The sequence below is a fragment of the Oncorhynchus clarkii genome, chromosome 10 (genome assembly GCF_045791955.1).
Source record: "Oncorhynchus clarkii lewisi isolate Uvic-CL-2024 chromosome 10, UVic_Ocla_1.0, whole genome shotgun sequence".
NCBI classification, from domain to species: Eukaryota; Metazoa; Chordata; class Actinopteri; order Salmoniformes; family Salmonidae; genus Oncorhynchus; species Oncorhynchus clarkii.
In genome coordinates this window covers 42712937-42729141 of record NC_092156.1, presented here as the reverse complement: position 1 = coordinate 42729141, position 16205 = coordinate 42712937, and the positions used below count along the sequence as shown (strand labels likewise).

Sequence of the window (16205 nt, the reverse complement as noted above, 5' to 3'; positions counted from 1 at the left end):
CATGTCAAACGGTTTTGTTATATTTCAGTCTTCTGTGATGTACAGTGCCTTGCGAAAGTATTCGGCCCCCTTGAACTTTGCGACCTTTTGCCACATTTCAGGCTTCAAACATAAAGATATAAACCTGTATTTTTTTGTGAAGAATCAACAACAAGTGGGACACAATCATGAAGTGGAACGACATTTATTGGATATTTCAAACTTTTTATTCAGCCCCTTTACTTTCAGTGCAGCAAACTCTCTCCAGAAGTTCAGTGAGGATCTCTGAATGATCCAATGTTGACCTAAATGACTAATGATGATAAATACAATCCACTTGTGTGTAATCAAGTCTCCGTATAAATGCACCTGCACTGTGATAGTCTCAGAGGTCCGTTAAAAGCGCAGAGAGCATCATGAAGAACAAGGAACACACCAGGCAGGTCCGAGATACTGTTGTGAAGAAGTTTAAAGCCGGATTTGGATACAAAAGATTTCCCAAGCTTTAAACATCCCAAGGAGCACTGTGCAAGCGATAATATTGAAATGGAAGGAGTATCAGACCACTGCAAATCTACCAAGACCTGGCCGTCCCTCTAAACTTTCAGCTCATACAAGGAGAAGACTGATCAGAGATGCAGCCAAGAGGCCCCTGATCACTCTGGATGAACTGCAGAGATCTACAGCTGAGGTGGGAGACTCTGTCCATAGGACAACAATCAGTCGTATATTGCACAAATCTGGCCTTTATGGAAGAGTGGCAAGAAGAAAGCCATTTCTTAAAGATATCCATAAAAAGTGTTGTTTAAAGTTTGCCACAAGCCACCTGGGAGACACACCAAACATGTGGAAGAAGGTGCTCTGGTCAGATGAAACCAAAATTGAACTTTTTGGCAACAATGCAAAACGTTATGTTTGGCGTAAAAGCAACACAGCTGAACACACCATCCCCACTGTCAAACATGGTGGTGGCAGCATCATGGTTTGGGCCTGCTTTTCTTCAGCAGGGACAGGGAAGATGGTTAAAATTGATGGGAAGATGGATGGAGCCAAATACAGGACCATTCTGGAAGAAAACCTGATGGAGTCTGCAAAAGACCTGAGACTGGAACGGAGATTTGTCATCCAACAAGACAATGATCCAAAACATAAAGCAAAATCTACAATGGAATGGTTCAAAAGTAAACATATCCAGGTGTTAGAATGGCCAAGTCAAAGTCCAGACCTGAATCCAATCGAGAATCTGTGGAAAGAACTGAAAACTGCTGTTCACAAATGCTCTCCATCCAACCTCACTGAGCTCGACCTGTTTTGCAAGGAGGAATGGGAAAAAATGTCAGTCTCTCGATGTGCAAAACTGATAGAGACATACCCCAAGCGACTTACAGCTGTAATCGCAGCAAAAGGTGGCGCTACAAAGTATTAACTTAAGGGCTGAATAATTTTGCACGCCCAATTTTTCAGTTTTTGATTTGTTAAAAAAGTTTGAAATATCCAATAAATGTCGTTCCACTTCATGATTGTGTCCCACTTGTTGTTGATTCCTCACAAAAAAATACAGTTTTATATCTTTATGTTTGTAGCCTGAAATGTGGCAAAAGGTCGCAAAGTTCAAGGGGGCCGAATACTTTCGCAAGGCACTGTATATAAAGTGTAATATTAGGATGAAAACTCAAAATGGAGAACGTTTCAACTCTATATCTGACATGGTCTAGGTGTCTTCTTTTTTAAAGCCCATAACTATGTGTGTGAGGTGTATAGTTATGTTTCAAAGTAGATTTGTTAAAGGCTACCAAGAAACACTGACCCTGATTTAGCCCACTGAAGTAAAGGTTAAATGCTCTACCTGGCTCTTTGGCCACAATATTGTCGCATCACATGTCTCAATGAACATGCCCTTGTACAGGTTCAGAAACATTTAGTGGGTCCTTGTGTGTTTCTGAGTCCATTGCTCCTATTGGTGATGGTGACTATGAAACATAAATAGGATGCATGAGCTCTATGCTTCGGTGTACAAACATCATTAAAATGGACCCCTGGGCTCCAATTAGACAACACTCCTAGGAGGAGGATGCTATGGCAGCAGCGTTTAATATTATTTTCGCCATTTTGCAGGACTTGAAAAAGCCACTGAGAATCTGTTTTATGGACCCAGAGATGCTTGACATCAGTTAGAGTACGAGAAAGTAATTCAACCTGAATCGGTGTGAAAACAAAAGATGAACTACCGTATTTACCCAGCGCAAAAACTCCTAATCCAATCACATGCAGCAAACACAGAGGGGAGAAGGTCAGACAGAAAATAATATTTTTATTTGTATGGCCCTAAACTCCACTCTGAAATCAATAAAGTACTTTCTTTCTTCTCAGCATATGTATGCTTATTATAGGCTGTTAAAAGGAGAATTCTAGCAGCCAGCGGACTGCCTTAAAAGCCGTCAGTAAAAAGGCACTTTAAATGTCTATTAAACAATTGTCTCCCCCGGGACAAGAGTAGATACAAAATCATTACTTGGAAGCCAGCTGACTCAGCGATATCTGGCACTACATGATTGTGTTGTCAGTCGTTCACAAGGATGCACACAAATTGTTTCGGAGGAGAAAACACGTCACAATTATCAGCAGTGTTTGTATTTCAATTCCAACATGGTTTGTTTAGTTAGAGGCAATTATTTTTTGTATTTCTCCCTCTCTCATCTCATATGATATACTCATTTTAACTAGGTTCAGATACAAGTACTACTATTGTTCCTAATGAGACAACCAGTGGAATATATTGTTTACAGTACTTAAAGTAAGCAGTAAAACATATCTATGGCTATAACAGGATATATGCTGGGAGCTACGCTATAGGCCCCAGTCTCTGGTTATGCACCACTTCCTTCCCTACAATACTTTTCTGATCATGCAATTTCTGTACATTATTTAAACCATGCGCTGAATCTTTGTACTTGAACTTTTACTTTTAATGACTCACCCTTTCTGAGCCCTTTCTGATTCCTTTCTGAACCCTTTCTGAACCCTTTCTGATTCCTTTCTGAACCCTTTCTGAACCCTTTCTGAACCCTTTCTGAACCCTTGCACTCAGTAGAGAAGGAGCAGATGGCAGGAAGGCCGGAGTGATAATGCCTGTTACAAACCCCCCGTCCCCGCCTGGCTACCGCTTCATACTGCTGACCCTGGTGAGGTGTCAATTGCAAGTGGCTAAATCAACAGGGATAACTGCAAAGTGTGGAGCTGGCACGCACTGAGAGAGGCAACAAACAGTACCCGCCCTCCAATTCCATCTGACATTCCAAGGCAGCACTGTAGAGGTAACCTTAGGACCTCCATGTGCAACAATTACTCACAGACAGTAATTAATAGCTACAGTTGAAGTCGGAAGTTTACATACACTTAGGTTGAGTCATTAAAACTCGTTTTTCAATCACTCCACAAAATGTTTGTTAACATACTATAATTTTGGCAAGTCGGTTAGGACATCTACTTTGTGCATGACACAAGTCATTTTTCCAACAATTGTTTTACAGACAGATTATTTCAATTACAATTCACTGTATCACAATTCCAGTGGGTCAGACGTTTACATACACTATGTTGACTGTGCCTTTAAACAACTTGGAAAATTCCAGAAAATGATGTCATGGTTTTAGAAGCTTCTGATAGAATAATTGACATAATTTGAGTCAATTGGAGGTGTACCTGTGGATTAATTTCAAGGCCTACCTTCAAACTCAGTGCCTCTTTACTTGACATCATGGCAAAATCAAAAGAAATCAGCCAAGACTTCAGAAACAAATTGTAGACCTCCACAAGTCTGGTTCATCCTTGGGAGCAGTGTCCAAACGCCTGAAGGTACCACATTCATCTGTACAAACAATAGTACGCAAGTATAAACACCATGGGACCACGCAGCCATCATACTCGTCAGGAAGGAGACACGTTCTGTCTCCTAGAGATTAACATCCTTTGGTGCGAAAAGTGCAAATCAATCCCAGAACAACAGCAAAGGACCTTGTGAAGATGCTGGAAGAAACAGGTACAAAAGTATCTATATCCACAGTAAAACGAGTCCTACATCGACATAACCTGGAAGTGCACTTCACAAAATAGATGGCATCACGAAGAGAAAAATTATGTGGATATATTGAAGCAACATCTCAAGACATCTGTCAGGAAGTTAAAGCTTGGTCGCAAATGGGTCTTCCAAATGGACAATGACCCCAAGCATACATCCAAAGTTGTGGCAAAATGGCTTAAGGACAACAAAGTCAAGGTATTGGAGTGGCCATCACAAAGCCCTGACCTCAATCCCAAATAAATTTTGTGGGCAGAACTGAAAAAGCGTGTGCGAGCAAGGAGGTCTACAAACCTGACTCAGTTACACCAGCTCTGTCAGGAGGAATGGGCCAAAATTCACCCAACTTATTGTAGGAAGCTTGTGGAAGGCTACCTGAAACGTTTGACCCAAGTTAAACAGTTTAAAGGAAATGCTACCAAATACTATTTGAGTGTATGTAAACTTCTGACCCACTGGGAATGTGATGAAAGAAATAAAAGCTGAAATAACTAATTCTCTCTACTATTATTCTGACATTTCACATTAAAATAAAGTGCTGATCCTAACTGACCTAAGACAGGGAATTTTTACTAGGATTAAATGTCAGGAATTGTGAAAACGTTTAAATGTATTTGGCTAAGGTGTATGTAAACCTCCGACTTCAACTGTATATCTCCATACGTGTATTACGTCAGCAAGCTTAAACACCTCTTCTGTCTGGTCTGAGATGGTGAAGACATAACTTTTGTCTCTGTGACAAGGCTTTGCCAACAGGCACCTAAACCGAGTACCTGTTATAGCTCTGAATGAGCAATTAAATCCTATCGGCTGCTGCCCCCATATCGAGTGCTGGGCCAGGGCCAGGGGAGGGCTGAGGGGCTGTGGAGGGGACAGAGACAGGGACAGGTAGTAAGAGCCAGGTTGAACAGGGCTCCTGGGCATACCACCACAGGGCAAATCCCAGGCTAACAAACTACAGTGACTAGATGCCTGAGCTGGATGGGAATGTCGCCGGGAGGTCAAGGGGAACTTAAAATAACCTAGAGAGTGCGGGAGGGAGGTACAGTATATAGGGAGGGGGAGAATACCTTTTATACCTTGCCAAGTAACATCGAGAAGGGCTGTACGAATCTCATGTAATGTATCCATTAAGTGTTGACAGGGCTCTATAATGTACTGTGTAATACATTTTTAAAATTCACAGTAAAATATTGAGGAAAAATGTAAAAGCACAGAGAATGATGGTAATTGCATTATACTCTCAGGAAATTCTGTCCTTCAACATTTTAAATAAGAATTTGTCACGACTCTCGTGGGTTGAAGAAGGAGACCAAAGTGCAGCGTGGTAGGCGTTCATGATATTTATTAAACTGAACACCGCAACAAAATAACAAAGTGGAAACGTGAAAGCGCACAGTTCTGTCAGGCAGCTAAACAGAAAATAACTACCCACAAAACACTGAGAAAAGGCTGCCTAAGTATGTTTCCCAATCAGAGACAATGATAGACAGCTGTCCTTGATATAGAACCATACCCGTCAAAACATAGAAATAAAGAAACTAGAATGCCCACCCTAGTCACACCCTGGCCAAGCCAAAATAGATAATAAAAGCCTCTCTACGGCCAGGGCGTGACAGAATTTGAGGGCATTAGGTGCAAAATATATTGACGATGGTCATTATATACTTGAAGGCAGATGAACGAGTGACTGTACTTTTTCATTTAGTAAGAAATCCACAGAACTCAATCTGCATATGTCAAGAAACTCCTAAGGAAAAAGTACTCCTTGAAACAGTGAGAGGGCCCTAGATGAAGTGTCAGTCTCCCAGAGGGAGCGTAATCCATCCAGTCAACATGGAACATACAGTACCAGTCAAAAGTTTGGACACACCTACTCATTCAAGGGTTTTTCTTTATTTTTACTATATTCTACAGTGTAGAATAATAGCAAATACATCAAAACTATGAATTATCACATATGGAATCATGTAGTAACCAAAAAAGTGTTAAACAAATATTTTTCACCCTTTGCCTTGATGACAGCTTTGCACAATCTTCTCATGCTCTCAACCAGCTTCATGAGGTAGTCACCTGCAATGCATTTCAATTAACAGGTGTGCCTTGTTAAATTTGTAGAATTTCTTTCCTTCGTTTGTGCCAATCAATTGTTTTGTGACAAGGTAGGGGTGGTATACAGAAGATAGCCTTATTTAGTAAAAGACTAAGTCCATATTATGTCAAGAACAGCTCAAATAAGCAAAGAGAAATGAGAGTACATCATTACTTCAAGATATGAAGGTCAGTCAATCCGGAACGTTTCAAGAACTTTTAAAGTTTCTTCAAGTGCAGTCGCAAAAACCATCAAGCGCTAGGATGAAACTGACTCTCATGAGGACCGCCACAGGAAAGAAAGACCCAGAGTTACCTCTTTTTTAGAGGATAAGTTCATTAGAGTTAACTGCACCTCAGATTGCAGCCCAAATAAATGCTTCACAGAGTTCAAGTAACAGACACATCTCAACATCAACTGTTCAGAGGAGACTGTGTGAATCAGGCCTTCATTGTCTAATTCTAGCAAAGAAACCACTACTAAAGGACACCGATAAGAAGAAGAGACTTGCTTGGGCCAAGAAACACGAGCAATGGATATTAGACCGGTGGAAATATGTCCTTTGGTCAGATGACTCCAAATTTTAGATTTTTGATTCCAACAGCTGTGTCTTTGTGAGACACAGAGTAGTTGAATGATCTCTGCATGTGTGGTTCCCACACGGTCATGTGATTGATTTAGAATTCAAGGCACACTTAACCAGCATGGCTACCATAGCATTCTGCAGAAACACGCCATCCCATCTGGTTTGCGCTTAGTGGGGACTATCAATTTGTTTATCAACAGGACAATGACCCAACACAGCTCCAAACTGTGTAAGGGCTATTTGACCAAGAAGGAGAGTTATGGAGTGCTGCATCAGATGACCTGGCCTTCACTATCATCAGACCCCAACCCAATTGAGATGGTTTGGAATGAGTTGAACCGCAGAGTGAAGGAAAAGCAGACAACAGGTGCTCAGCATACTATGTGGGAACTCCTTCAAGACTGTTGGAAAATCATTCCAGGTGAAGCTGGTTGAGAGAATGCCAAGAGTGTGCAAAGCTGTCATCAAGGCAAAGGATGGCTACTTTGAAGAATCTCAAATATAAAATATCATTTGATTTGATTAACAGTTTTTTGGTTAGTATATGATTCCATGTGTTATTTCATAGTTTTGATGTATTCACTATTATTCTACATTGTAGAAAATAGTACAAATCTAGAAAAACCCTTGAATGAGTAGGTGTGTCCAAACTTTTGTCTGGTACTGTTATGTGATACCTGCAGCATGTGGGCTGTAAGTGTGTTCCCCATGCTGTCAGCTCAGGCTATCCTCCATAATGTATGGAGCTCCCTCAAGCACATCCATTACACGTGCACATCTGCAGAAACGTGACAACGGCGACTGGCTGCTCATGGGGTTGCAGCTGCATCGTTATCGTCTCCTCTCTACTTTTTGTAAGTTCGAACAACAAAATAAAGAATGCATGGTAGTGATAAATTACAAAAAGGAACCGACACATATTTTAGCCCCATCAAAACCATCATCATCAACATCAACATTGTTAAAATGGACATTATCCTTGGCAAAAATGACAAGGGCCCTTGGACTGATCATCTAAATAGACAGATGTGACTTAATTGTAGCTATGCACACATTCATTGCTTCACTACATGATTACAGATTGGAACAGTGAGATGTCTGGGACAGATGAGACAGTACTGGAGGAAGAAGAGGTCATGGTGGGTGTGAGATGGGGGGGGTGTAAATGGAGACACAGCTCTCCTCTCTACTGCTGGCTAGTGGGAGGGTCAGAGCTCCCCTATTTACTTTAGTTTTACTCTGCACCATCCCATCCCCAATAGACAACATATAGACAGACAGGTCACAAAGGCAGCAGTGTTGACTGCCTCCAGCCAATACCTGTCCTCGTGGAGCCAATCGGGGCTGAATCAGGCCAGTGACGGCCTGGCTGTGTGGGAAGGCTGAAGCCAACCTCATAATAAGCACTGTGACTTTGGTCCGGCCTTTGATAAGACTGCACCACGCTGTCCGTTTCACCAAACAAAACCACAATCAGTGTGTCTCTTGTTCTTTTTGTGTCTTGGCATATTGATCCACCCTGTAATCTCTCTCTGTCTCTCGGCGCGCTGCCTGCCCCTGCCTCTACTGCTGAAATGCTTACTGCTGCAGAATCTGCCTGTTTCGTTTTTAGAAGCTCTTGTACCGTTTGTGTCAGGACAAGAAATGTGTTTGATGAAATGCTACTATGGAAATAGGAAGAACTGTAGTAAGTAGTAGAGGTCGACCGATTATGATTTTTCAATGCCGATACCGATACCGATTATTGGTATTTTATTTTATTTGTAATAATGACAATACAACCATACTGAATGAACACTTATTTTAACTTAATATAATACATAAATAAAAAATAAAAAATAAAAAATAAAAAATAAATAAAAGTGCAATATGTCCCATGTAAAAAAGCTAACGTTTGAGTTCCTTGCTCAGAACATGAGAACGTATGAAAGTTGGTGGATCCTTTTAACATGAGACTTCAATATTCCAAGGTAAGAAGTTTTAGGTTGTAGTTAATATAGTATTTATAGGACTATTTCTCTCTATACCATTTGTATTTCATATACCTTTGACTATTGGATGTTCTTATTGGCATTATAGTATTGCCAGTGTAACAGTATAGCTTCCGTCCCTCTCGTCGCCCCTACCTGGGCTCGAACCAGGAACACATCGACAACAGCCACACTCAAAGCAGCATTACCCATCGCTCCACAAAAGCCGCGGCCCTTGCAGAGCAAAGGGAATAACTACTCCAAGTCTCAGAGCGAGTGACGATTGAAACGCTATTAGCGCGCACCCCCGTAACTAGCTAGCCATTTCACATCGGATACACCAGCCATTAGGCTGATAGGCTTGAAGTCATAAACAGCGCTGTGCTTGCGAAGAGCTGCTGGCAAAACGCACGAAAGTGCTGTTTGAATGAATGCTTACGAGCCTGCAGGTGCCTACCATCTCTCAGTCAGACTGCTCTATAAAATCATAGACTTAATTATAACATAATAACACACAGAAATACGAGCCTTTGGTTATTAATATGGTCGAATCCAGAAACTATCATTTCGAAAACAAAACGTTTATTATTTCAGTGAAATACAGATCCGTTTGGTATTTTATCTAACGGGTGGCATCCCTAAGTCTAAATATTCCTGTTACATTGTACAACCTTCAATGTTATGTCATAATTATGTAAAATTCTGGCAAATTAGTTCGCAACGAGCCAGGCTGCCCAAACTGTTGCATATAACCTAACTCTGCGTGCAATGAACGCAAGAGAAGTGACACAATTTCACCTGGTTAATATTGCCTGCTAACCTGGATTTATTTTAGCTAAATATGCAGGTTTAAAAATATATACTTCTGTGTATTGATTTTAAGAAAGGAATTGGTGTTTATGGTTAGGTACAGTCGTCCAACGATTGAGCTTTTTTCGCAAATGCGCTTTTGTTAAATCATCCCCCAGCATTGCATTGATTATATGCAACGCAGGACACGCTAGATAAACTAGTAATATCATCAACCATGTGTAGTTATAACTAGTGATTATGTTTGATTGATTGTTTTTTATAAGATAAGTTTAATGCTAGCTAGCAACTTACCTTGGCTTCTACTGCATTCGCGTAACAGGCAGTCTCCTTGTGGAGTGCAACGAGAGGCAGGTGGTTAGAGCGTTGGACTAGTTAACTGTAAGGTTGCAAGATTGGATCCCCTGAGCTGACAAGGTGAAAATCTGTCGTTCTGCCCCTGAACAAGACAGTTAACCAACTGTTCCTAGGCCGTTGAAAATAAAAATGTGTTCTTAACTGACTTGCCTAGTTAAATAAGGTATAAAAAAAACACATTTTAAAATCGGCAAAATCGACGCCCAAAAATACCGATTTCCGTTTGTTATGAAAACTTGAAATCGGCCCTAATTAATCGGCCATTCCGATGAATCGGTCGACCTCTTGTAAGTATAACCCAGAGTAGGATTCAGTTTCAGAAAACTGTGGTTGGGACATTCACTTAATTCACTATACTGATTAAAAAAGGACAATCTTCAAGCTGTGTGTCATAATGGCATCATAAAAGTGAAAGGACACTAACGAGGACACTTTGCCAGCAGCATACCACTCTGCATACCACTGCTGGCTTGCTTCTGAAGCTAAGCAGGGTTGGTCCTGGTCAGTACCTGAATGGGAGACCAGATGCTGCTGGAAGTGGTGTTGGAGGGCCAGTAGGAGGCACTCTTTCCTCTGGTCTAAAAAAAATATCCCAATGCCCCAGGACACTGCCCTGTGTAGGGTGCCGTCTTTCGGATGGGACGTTAAATGGGTGTCCTGACTTTCTGAGGTCATTAAAGATCCCATGGCACTTATCGTAAGAGTAGCGGTGTTAACCCCGGTGTCCTGGCTAAATTCCCAATCTGGCCCTCAAACCATCACGGTCACCTAATAATCCCCAGTTTACAATTGGCTCATTCATCCCTCCTCCTCTCCCCTTTAACTATTCCCCAGGACGTTGCTGCAAATGAGAACGTGTTCTCAGTCAACTTACCTGGTAAAATAACGGATAAAAAACACAAAAAAAACAAGGTATTGGCTGAACTCAGTATATATGGCTTTGACTTGACCTTAGGAATAAGATAACAACGTTAATTAAGACAATGTAACAATTCCATGCAGAAGCAGTTGAAAAGAAACACATTAATTGGACCAGTGGTGTGGTGGAGTGAAAATGACAAAGTGAATGTTAGCTGTACAGAAAGTTTGCCAATTAAGCGGAAAATAAACACAATCGTGGTGAATTTCAGCTAGCTACTCAGAAAACACACAGCATAACTGTTTTACTATCATTCTATTCATTGAAAAGTTTTTCAAATGATCTACAGCCACTTTATTACTGGATTTCCCGACCGCTGGTCACGATTTTAATGCAAATCCTGTAGGATCAACAATGGTGCTGGTCCAATGAATTGATTTATTTTCAAACACTGCCACATGGAATTATTGTTTTGTCTTAAACCTGTATTTTTTTGGACCTAACCTGACCTAGCCTGAACTTGACAATGCCAATAGGACTTGGCAAGACAGTACAAACAGACTGGCACTCAGGCTACGTTTGACCTGCCATACTAGTTTAACGAATTACAAATGACCAAACAATGGCATGACAGAAGATCTGAGAGTACACAGCATAAACCAACCGCTCAAAAAAATAAAAAACAACTAAGAACTGAAGTTTGGCAACAAACCAGATGGAAATGCATTACCTTATAGTACTTCTCATTTCACTATTTCATTTTCTTTGTGGAGACAGGAAGGGAGCTCTTTGTTTTCTGTCATAGGATGCATTTGAGCCAGATGAGCTCACAGGGCTGGATGCTATGGAAGTGTAATCTATCTTTTGTATCAGTCACATTAACCGCAGGCAGTTTCTGCACACAGTACTCTTTAATTCATGAAAACATAATGAACTCTCCATAAAATGCTGTTGGAGACAACTGCAGCCTGTCTTTAAGACATAACTGGTAGCACCGTGGAGGGCAAGGCACTCTATGAAAAAAAAAACTGCTTCTGAGAAACAGCAATATCCAGTCCAGGATCTATTATTCAACCCCCTCTCTCTGCTTTCACAATGCCAACACACAATGCCACCACTAAACAGCTACAATACACTGCAATAAGGGGACAAATGATGACATCAACATGCTTTAGAAGGCTTTCTGAAAGATTGCATGTGTCAAAACGGCACTTTTCAACCCGCTAAGTAAACATATTATACAACTTAAGTGTTTCATTATGTTGTAAATGGCACCGGATCAGATGTAGATTCAATAGCACGACTGCATGTTCTAAGATAGGGAAATGGGGATACCTAGTCAGTTGTACAACGGAACGCATTCAACTGAAATGTGTCTTCCGCACTTAACCCAACCCCTCTAAATCAGAGCGTGCATATGCAAGAGTCTCCGACACGTACGGTGGACGTGGTAAAGTTGGGGACACTTCTAACACACTGAACATTTGCAGGGAAAATCGTGCTTGAATAGTGTAAGAATATAAGTAGCAGTATTGCAAGAATGTATGATGCTATTTCCTTGTTTTGCCTTCTAAAAGGCAAGATACACTGAGCTCTTTCCATGACATAGACTGACCAGGTGGATTCAGGTGAAAGCTACGATCCCTTATTGATGTCTCCTGTTAAATCCACTCCAAATCAGTGTAGATGAAGGGGAGGAGACAGGATAAAGAAGGATTTTTAAGCCATTTAGACAATTGAGACATGGATTGTGTATGTGTTCCATTCAAAACATTGCTAGCCTAACACAAATGTACTGTGACTAAAACTTGGCTGGGACATGCTTTCAATGGTGTTCTCAAACACCTGACACCAATATAGTGGATTAGGGGGGTACCCTGACTGGGAGTCAAACCCTGGTCCCTGTTACTGTCAAACCAAAACCATTATACTGTCACAATGCTCGCTATATGAGTCCTACCAAGTGGGTTAACCCTATTGGCACAGGGCATTTGCCTTTCACGCCAGTGACCTGGATTCACTTCTTTGTCCTGCCATTTGCTACACTGGTGTCAGAAGTGGGAATACCAAAAGGCTCAAATCTTTTGGTGAGGTCCCTTGGTTTTTTAATGATTTGTATTTTTACATTATATATTATACAGTATTATTATATATATATTTTTAAAAATATGCAGGCTAATGAATATTGCATAATTGTTTAAAAGTGAGTACAATTGAGTACAATTCTACTCTAGGCTGGAAACTTGCAGTGAAAATGTAATTTGAATAATGGCGCAAAAGCTCTGTGATTTGAATGTTTCGTTCCATTTGGATCAGTTGTGGGTCTGCACTCGACAGATGATAAGGTGTAGAAAGCCACAGCACAGGACAGTCTGGCTGTATTTTTGCTTCGGATACTGATGCACAGTCTGTTGCCGATCATCATTCTCCCAAGTCACCCTGTATAATGTGGCCACACAGCAGGTACAGTTATTCAGCTCTACCTCCTTTCTGATCCGACCATTCCTCGACCTCGAACGTAACGCTTCAATATAGCCTAAATATGTGTAATTTAACCTTTTAAATGTATTACCTTTTTATAGTAAGTGTGGAATAAACAAAACCAGTCACAAGGTTTTAATTTGATTAGGCTCCTGTAGGCTACCTGCACACGTTAATCTACTTCCCTCTAATACCAGCATCCGTCAATTAAATTAATGGATTAAATATATATATTTAACTAGGCAAGTCAGTTAAGAACACATTCTTATTTACAATGACGGTCTACCGGGGAACAGTGTGATAACTGCCTTGTTCAGGGGCAGTCAACAGATTTTTACTTTGTCAGCGCAGGGATTCGATCCAGCAACCTTTCGGGTTTTTTCGGTACTGGCCAATGCTCTAAACACTAGGCTACCTGCCACCCCGTGGAATGGAAAAAGACATTTGTTAGAATACACCAACATTTTTAAATGACATTCAGAGTTTGTCAAGCCACATCTTAGATACTTAGTAGGGGGGATGTATTTTCTGTTTGTCGAGATTGACATACTATTTATCTATTCTATTGGATTGTGTGAAAACGTAAACCACGATGAAGCGCTCGAAGTTGGTAATCGGTATGCAGTTACTGTATGTGTTGGTTGTGTGTGGTGCATTGGTACCGAAACCTGTTGGTGGAACATTTTAGTTGCATATATTTTATATGATTATAAATATAGCATCAAAATGTTGAAAATCTGATTCCCCCCTAGCTGATCATTGTTTGCTGTTGGCTCTGATCATAGTGTAATGGCTGGGAGAGTGAGCTCGTCCGTGGTGGTCGGCGAAGTGGCCAAGGCGATTTGGTCAAGGAAATATCCACGTTTAAAAACACATGGTTGCTACAATTATTTTTTATTTGTGGTGATAATCCTTATGTGTCAGTTCATTTAAAAAAAAAACATTTTTACAGTACAAAAGAGGGTCATGTGAAAATGATTGTCGGAGGAGAACACGTTTCGAGTTGGAACACTTTTCGAAGTGTCCCTAAATTGCCTGCTCTTGGCGTTTCCCAAAACATTGGAAATTGTTTTAAATGAATAGTGAAATGAATAATACAATGCAATTAATACAGTATACTGATGTCCACGTGTAATAGCCCCAGAAACTATTTATAAAATAGTATTTTTGTATCTTGTTTGCCTTAATGCAGTGTCTAGAATAGCCAAAAAGCCCTTGATAGCAACTTGTCTTGCAACACGCTATCTTTGCTTGCAAATGAAGAAGTGACAGGCCCTTTAATAATCAATCCAAATCCAAATGTTATTCTTAGCCTCAGGAGAATCACAGTCACATCAAATGAACTCAAAATAAGGGACCCAGCCAGGAAAATAATGGCATTCCTATGACTCTTTCAATGTGACAACTGCAGCATTAAATTCACAGGTAAATTAACTACCCCAATAAGAGCTACCTTAATTATCGGCCAGAGTCCCTATGGACAACCGTCATTACTATATGAAGAGTCCTACTTCTACTCAAGGGTCATACAGTGCATTCCTAAACTATTTGTTATGTTACAGCCTTATTCTAAAATGAATTACATTATTTTTGTTCCTCATCAATCTACACACAATACCCCATAATGAGAAACATTATTCTCTGGTCTGATGAAACCAAGATTGAACTCTTTGGCCTGAATGCCAAGCGTCGCGTCTGGAGGAAACCTGGCACCATCCCTACGGGGAAGCATGGTTGTAGCAGCATCACGCTGTGGGGATGTTTTTAGTGGAAGGGACTGGGAGACTAGTTAAGATCGAGGGAAAGTAGAATGGAGCAAAGTACAGAGAGATCATTGATGAATCCCTACTCCAGAGCGCTCAGGACCTCAGACTGGGGCAAAGGTTCACCTTCCAACAGGACAACGACCCTAAGCACACAACCAAGATAACGCAGGAATAACTTCTCTGAAGAGACCTGTAAATAGCAGTGCCACGACGCTCCCCATCCAAACTGACAGAGCTTGAGAGGATCTGCAGAGAAGAATGGGAGAAACTCCCCAAATACAAGTGTGCCAAGCTTGTAGGGTCATACCCAAGAAGACTTGAGGCTGTAATCGCTGCCTAAGGTGCTTCAACAATGTACTGAGTAAAGGTTCTCAATACTTGATTCTTTGTTATTTTATTAATTTGCAAAAGAAATATGTTTCAACTTTTTTTGCTTTGACATTATGGGCTATTGTGTGTAGATTGATGAGGGGAAAAAAATACATTTGATCAATTTTAGAATAAGGCTGTAATGTAACAAAATGTGGAAAAAGTCAATTGGTCTGAATATTTTCCTGAATGCACTCTATATCAAGAAATTCAGAAGCAATACTCGATGAGGAGACAGAGTGGCGGCAGTTAAGTGATCAAACAGTTCTTGCTGCTACAGGTTTCTTAAATAAGCAATACAATTTTACTCAAGCTTGCTGAGAATGTCCAAACAGCTACATAGCACACAGTAGACTGGCAGAGTGGTTACTGATTCTCAGGACAAAGAGTACTTTGAACATCATAGTTACAATCCTCTGAACAAAAGAGTGTGGCTAGAGGAGCTTAGTTACACCATGGCTGCCTCCATGAAGCATGTTCGGTGTCAGACTGGATTCAGGGAAAGACCACTCAGTCCCCTGGCAGTCAGACACATTGCTCTGGATAGCTCCTGGCCCAGACATCCACTATTCAATTATCACCTTCATTCATCAAAGCACTACTGTGCGCAGGTCATTCCGCTAGCTGGCCTCAGGCCTACATGCCCACCTCAGACTCCTGTCGCCCACCTCAGACTCCCCTAACTCAGATAACATTACACAAGATGGAGACCATGCCCTCTCGGCTAGCCAGTCAACAACCAAATGTGCATTGTCAGGAGATTTTTTTGTGTGGTAACTGAGTAACGGGATGAGTGTGGTGGTGGCAGTAGTGGTGGGTGTTAGTGGAGTATGCAATGGGCCAACATCATTTTGAAAG

The 16205-nt window shown here is 41.0% G+C and overlaps 1 protein-coding gene across 2 annotated transcripts in view; it reads right to left on the bottom strand.

The window, feature by feature from the left end:
• LOC139419565 (gamma-aminobutyric acid receptor subunit alpha-3-like) overlaps positions 1-16205 on the bottom strand; it is an 86178-nt gene that overhangs the window by 40750 nt on the left and 29223 nt on the right. The window lies entirely within an intron of this gene.